The following is a 6,263-nucleotide window of genomic DNA, read 5'->3' on the forward strand; positions in this document are numbered from 1 at the left end:
TAGGATCCTACTCTCTGGAGCAGCAGAAAGCAAGTTTGCCCCATCTGAGCAACTCTTCAGGTATCTGCAGTCAAGAGTATTATTTTCCCAGCCTTATTCTGTTGTTGTTGTTGTTTAGTCGTTTAGTCGTGTCCGACTCTTCGTGACCCCATGGACCACAGCACGCCAGGCACTCCTGTCTTCCACTGCCTCCCGCAGTTTGGTCAAACTCATGTTCGTAGCTTCGAGAACACTGTCCAACCATCTTGTCCTCTGTCGTCCCCTTCTCCTAGTGCCCTCCATCTTTCCCAACATCAGGGTCTTTTCCAAGGATTCTTCTCTTCTCATGAGGTGGCCAAAGTATTGGAGCCTCAGCTTCAGGATCTGTCCTTCCAGTGAGCACTCAGGGCTGATTTCCTTAAGAATGGATAGGTTTGATCTTCTTGCAGTCCATGGGACTCTCAAGAGTCTCCTCCAGCACCATAATTCAAAAGCATCAATTCTTCGGCGATCAGCCTTCTTATGGTCCAGCTCTCACTTCCATACATCACTACTGGGAAAACCATAGCTTTAACTATACGGACCTTTGTGTGCCAAACCACACAAAATGGCCTGTTGTTCTGAGGACTCTGGCTGCGTACACAACATGTACTTAAAAAAAAAAAGACTTCCCCCAAGAAAATCTTGGGATTCACCCCTCACAGCACTGCAATTCCCAGCAGAAACTACAGTTCCCAGGGGAAAATAATGCACTTTCAGCATATGATGTATAATGCAGCCTCCTTCTCTCTCTCTCTCTCTCTCTCTCTCTCTCTCTCTCTCTCTCTCTCTCAGACACACACAACTTATTTTTATCTGGCACAAGGCTGGCAGCTCTCTGTCCATGCAAGATCTCCCTGCCTGGCTGGGCAGCTTGGGGGCTAATCCTCTTGCCGTCTGCGCAGAAAGAGATCCCAGAGGTGGCAAGGAGGGAAGGTGGGAGACCCGGAAGGCGGCAGCCTGACCTCAGAGACACAGCAGGTCCCCCAAGCCACACCTGAGCAGGTAGGTTTGTCCTCTGGCCATCGGTTGTGGGTGGGGTCTGCTGCGGCCAGAGGGGGGGGGGCTTTGTAGGGAAGTCTCTGAGGGCTGCCCCTCTGGGTTTCTGAAGCAAGAGATTCAGATTCCCGCCCCTGCCCCTCCGCCTCTCTGAGCAGGATAGTCCTTTGTTGTCATGGGGGGGGGGAGTTTGGGGGCTGTGCTTTGGAAAGGACTGTGGCTCAGGGACAGAAGACCCCAGGTTCAATAATAATAATAATAATAATTTTTTATTTATACCCCACCCATCTGGCTGGGTTTCCCCAGCCACTCTGGGCAGCTTCCAACAGAAAAATAAAACACAGTAATCTATTAAACATTAAAACAGTAGTTGTTTTCCTCTTTGACATCTGTTGGGAGGGCGTTCCACAGGGCAGGCACCACCACCGAGAAGGCCCTCTGCCTGGTTCCCTGCAACTTGGCTTCTCGCAACAAGGGAACCACCAGAAGATTCTCCACCTGAAACCCTGGCAATCCATTGCTGCCAGTCAGTGGCAGGCGACACCGACAATGCCGCTTCCCGTGTTCCAGTTTCAACCCTTTATTCCGACACATGAGGACTAGAATCCTACTTTGCACCACTGTACGGCAGAGCACCTGCTCTGCATGCAGAACGCTCAGTCCCTGACATTTCCATGCAGGGCTGGGAAAGAGACTCAGTGACTGAAGCCCTGGAGAGACACTGCTGCCAGCCAGTGCAGACATTACTGAGCTAAATAGATCAACAGTCTGACTCAATATTTTCCAACGCCCCTTCCCAAGTCGGAGTCTTTTTTTATGGAGGGGCGGGGAGTTACTCACCAATTCTCTCTGCAGCAACAGCAAAGCCGCCAGGTGGGAGGTATTGGGGGGGGGGCAGAGGCAGGGTTAGAACAGAGGATAAGTGTCAGGAGACAGGATTTGCAGGCAGAGCCCTTAAGTGGATTCCAGGCCTGAGGCGGGGAGGGCGAGGGAAGCCGGCTTTGGCACCTGCCGATTAAAGAATCAGGGTGGTGCGTAAATCCCTTCACTCAATTCCCTTGCTGATGCCAGATGAGACCCCCACCAGGTGTGGGCAGTTCACACTGCAAGGGGGGACAGGGCTGTCGGCTCCCTTGGGACAATGGTCAACAGAGCATAGAATGGTAGCATTGGGAGGGACCCTGAGCAGAGCAGACCATCCAGGCCAGTAGCCATCAATAACCTTCCCCTCCTCCTTGAATTTGCCCAGTCCTCTTTTAAAAGCATCCAAGTTGGCGGCCACCACTGCTTCCAGTGGGAGGGAGTTCCACAGATTAACTCTGCTGTGTGGACTTAGAATCATAGAATTGGAAGGATCATGTATTCCAACCCCCTGCAATGCAGGGATATGCAACCGTCCTGTATGGGGATCGAACCTGCAACTGTGGCGTTATCAGCACCATGGTCTAAACCAACGGAGCTACATAGGGTATATGGTTATATTGATGTGTATATGTTTATTCCCCCCATTTATTGTGTTTCTATCAAGCAGTTGGTCCCTTACCTCTCTCGCCCTGATCACGCCACAGTGATCAATGCGACGGTCACCTATAGGCTTGATTATTGTAACTCGCTCTACGCAGGGCTGCCCTTGAAGCTGACCCAGAAACTCCAGCGGGTGCAGAATGCCGCAGCGAGGCTCCTTACGGGGTCCCGGCCACGGGATCACATTCATCCAGTGCTTTACCAGCTGCACTGGCTCCCGGTGGAGTACAGGATCAGGTTTAAGGTGCTGTTTTTGACCTTTAAAGCCCTATGTGGCTTGGGACCCTCGTACCTACGGGACCGCCTCTCCTGGTATGCCCCGCGGAGGACCTTAAGGTCCACAAACAACAATACTCTGGAGATCCCGAGCCATAAGGTGGCTAGATTGGCCTCTACTAGGGCCAGGGCCTTTTCCGTATTGGCCCCAACTTGGTGGAACACTCTTTCCCAGGAGACCAGGGCCCTGCGGGATTTGTCATCTTTCCGCAGGGCCTGCAAGACAGAGCTGTTCCGCCTGGCCTTTGGGCTGGACTTAGTCTGACCCCTGTGTTTTCCTCCCTCATGGCTTGGATTTATGGACTACTTAAAAGGCTGCATTTAAAATTTTAATATTGTATTTTAATCTGTATTTTAATTAATTGCTTTTTATGTTTTATTGTAATTTTGTTGGTGTGAGCCGCCCTGAGCCCGGTTTTGACTGGGGAGGGTGGGGTATAAATATTATTATTATTATTATTATTATTATTATTATTATTATTATTATTATCTTTCTCTCCAAGGAGCTCAAGGTGGCATGCGTGGTTCTCAATCAATCCTCACAATAACCCTGTGAGGTTGGTTAGGCTGAGAGGCAGTGGCTGGCCCAGAAGGTCACCCAGCGAGCTTCACAGCCAGCTGAGAGGATTCGAACCCTGGTCTCCAAAGGTCCAGCACTCTAATCCCTACACCCCACAAGCTGAGCATAGGATGGGGGCTCTCAATAGCATTAACAACCAACAGATCTCCATCAGCCACAGCTTTGAATTCAGCACAGAGCAAGCAGGTCTCTGTGTCTCCAGCTTCCAGCTCAGCTCACATAGAATCACAGAATCGTAGAATCCAACCTCTGCTTTCAAAACTTCCAAGGAAGGAGAGTCTGCTCCTCTGTGGAACAGCTCTTCCTGTCCGGGATTCCGCCCGGGATTCTTTCGCTGGGATTCCTGCCTTTCAGGGGGCTGGACTAGATGACTCTTGGGGTCCCTTTCAACTCTACAATTCTATGGACAGCGAGAGGGGATCCTTTGCCCAGCTGGGCCCCAGAGTCGGAGTCCTGAGGGCCCCAGCCTCTCTGGGTCCCCTTTGCCCCCTAAGTGAGTCAGAGTCACGTCAGGGGGTGGGGTGGGGTGGGGGGAGCCTTGGGAGCCTCCCGGATGGAGTTCATATTAATTAGTAACCAGGCAGAATCAGGGAGCAAATTCCACCGGGTTCTGTTTGCAGAGTGGGAGAGAGCAGGGAGGGATGTTTTTCCATGGAAAGTGAATCCCCTGGACCTTCCGTTCACGGCTGGGTTCAGGATGCGGAGAAAGATCTGCAGAGGAAGAACTTCCCGGAGTTCCCCCCAGTTTTATCACACACACCTCAAATCAACTGGACTCCTTAGGAATGGCATGAACCCAAGGGCTGGATTTGAATCCAGACCTTGGTGGGACCTGGTGTCACAGTTAGGGCTCCCAGCTCTTATTATCCATTTATTGCATTTATATCCCACTGTTTTTCTCCAAGGAGCTTAAGATGGCATCCATGGTTCTCCACCTCCTCATTTAACCCCCCCAACAACCCTGTGAGGTAGGTTAGGCCAAGAGAGGCATTGACAACCCCCCAAGATCACACCCAGTGAGTTTCAAGCCTGAGGTGGGGTGCGGGGTGTGGATTTGAACCCTGGTCTCTGCCAGGTCCTAGTCCAACACTCTAAGCACTATACCACACAGGCTCTCTTGACTGCAGCATGTTGAATACCGGAGGTGCCTCTGAGCATGTGCCAAGTGCCTTCCTTGTGCGTCTAATAATGGCAGCCAATCAGACGCCAACGGTCAGATATTGGGTTGGTGGCATCCCAAAAGCTAGACATTTTGTGGGGTTGCTCTGCCCCTTGCAGGGGGTGTGAGCTGCAGAGTCAGCCCCAAATACTGGAGCAGGTTAGGGGGAGTCTGGCGTGGCCCTCGTAGGGCTCTGCCCCAAGCTGCCTGCATTTTGACAGGCCCTTCCAGGGCTACTCCAACGGGGGAAAGAGTTACAGTGGTACCTCGGTTTATGAACACAATTGGTTCCGGAAGTCTGTTCATAAACTGAAGCGTTCATAAACTGAAGCGAACTTTCCCATTGAAAGTAATGGAAAGTGGATTAATCCGTTCCAGATGGGTCCGCGGCGTTCATAAACCGAAAATTCATAAACCGAGGTGTTCATAAACCGAGGTTCCACTGTACTTGTAAAACTGTGTCAGATATTTGGGGAGCTGATTCCTTTCTGGTGACATTCCTCAAAGCAAAAGCAAGTCACATCCACAACTGAACATTTAAAGCATGATGATAGCATTTTATACAGGCATGGCTTCCCCCAAAGAATTCTGGGAGCTGTAGTATGTTAAGGGTGCTAAGAGCGGTTGGGACAGACCCACATACACCCCGTTTCCCCTCACAGAACTACGATTCCCAGACTTCCTTGTGAAGGGGGGTTGATTGCTAAACTGCTCTGGGAATTGTAGCTCCAGGAGAGGAATTGGGGTCTCCCCCATAGGAGCTAACTCTTAGGAACTGGGGGGGCTTCAGCCCCCACAATAGAATATTTGTGGGGCCCGGGGCCCCTCAAAGTTGATGGGCATTCCCATTCAAATGGTGTGTGTGCACTGCGTCATGCGATCAGTCATTCAGGGCAAGGCTTACCTGGGTCCCCACAATATTTTATTCAAGTTGGCACCCCTGGTCTCCCCTAACATCTCTCAGCACCCTGAGCAAACTACAACTCCCAGGATTCTTTGCGGGGAGCCGTGGCTGCTTTAAAGGGGTATTGTAGCTCTTTAAAGGGATGTGGGTGGCACTGTGGGTTAAACCACAGAGCCTAGGGCTTGCCGACGATCAGAAGGTCGGCGGTTCAAATCCCCGCGACGGGGTGAGCTCCTGTTGCTCGGTCCCAGCTCCTGCCAACCTAGCAGTTCGAAAGCACGTCAAAGTGCAAGTAGATAAATAGGTACCGCTCTGGCAGGAAGGTAAACAGCATTTCCATGTGCTGCTCTGGTTCGCCAGAAGCGGCTTAGTCATGCTGGCCACATGAACTGGAAGCTGTACACCGGCTCCCTCGGCCAATAATGCGAGTCAGTCACGACTGGACCTAATGGTCAGGGGTCCCTTTCCCTAGCTCTTTAAATGCCTGGTGTGAACATGTGGCCGTACTCGGAGTGCATCTTCGCACGTCTGCCCTCGGAGGCTCAAAGGGTGGAGGAGGGCAGGCTTAGCCATGGAGCCATCCAGTCGCCGACCCCCGTGACTTTAGAGGGAAAGTCAGTGACAAAGGGAAAGGGATAGTTGGAGCAGGAGGAGGAGGAGGAGGAGGAGGAGGAGGAGGAGGAGGAGGAGGAGGAGGAGGAGGAGGCCAGCGGCCCGAGTGACCTTGTGTGTTCCCTTTGAAGCAGGGAGGCTGGGCTGAGCTGAGCAAACAGGATCCCTGGCGCAACCCTCAAGGTCCCATC

The sequence above is a fragment of the Zootoca vivipara genome, chromosome 14 (genome assembly GCF_965207765.1).
Source record: "Zootoca vivipara chromosome 14, rZooViv2.hap1.1, whole genome shotgun sequence".
Classification (NCBI taxonomy): domain Eukaryota; kingdom Metazoa; phylum Chordata; class Lepidosauria; order Squamata; family Lacertidae; genus Zootoca; species Zootoca vivipara.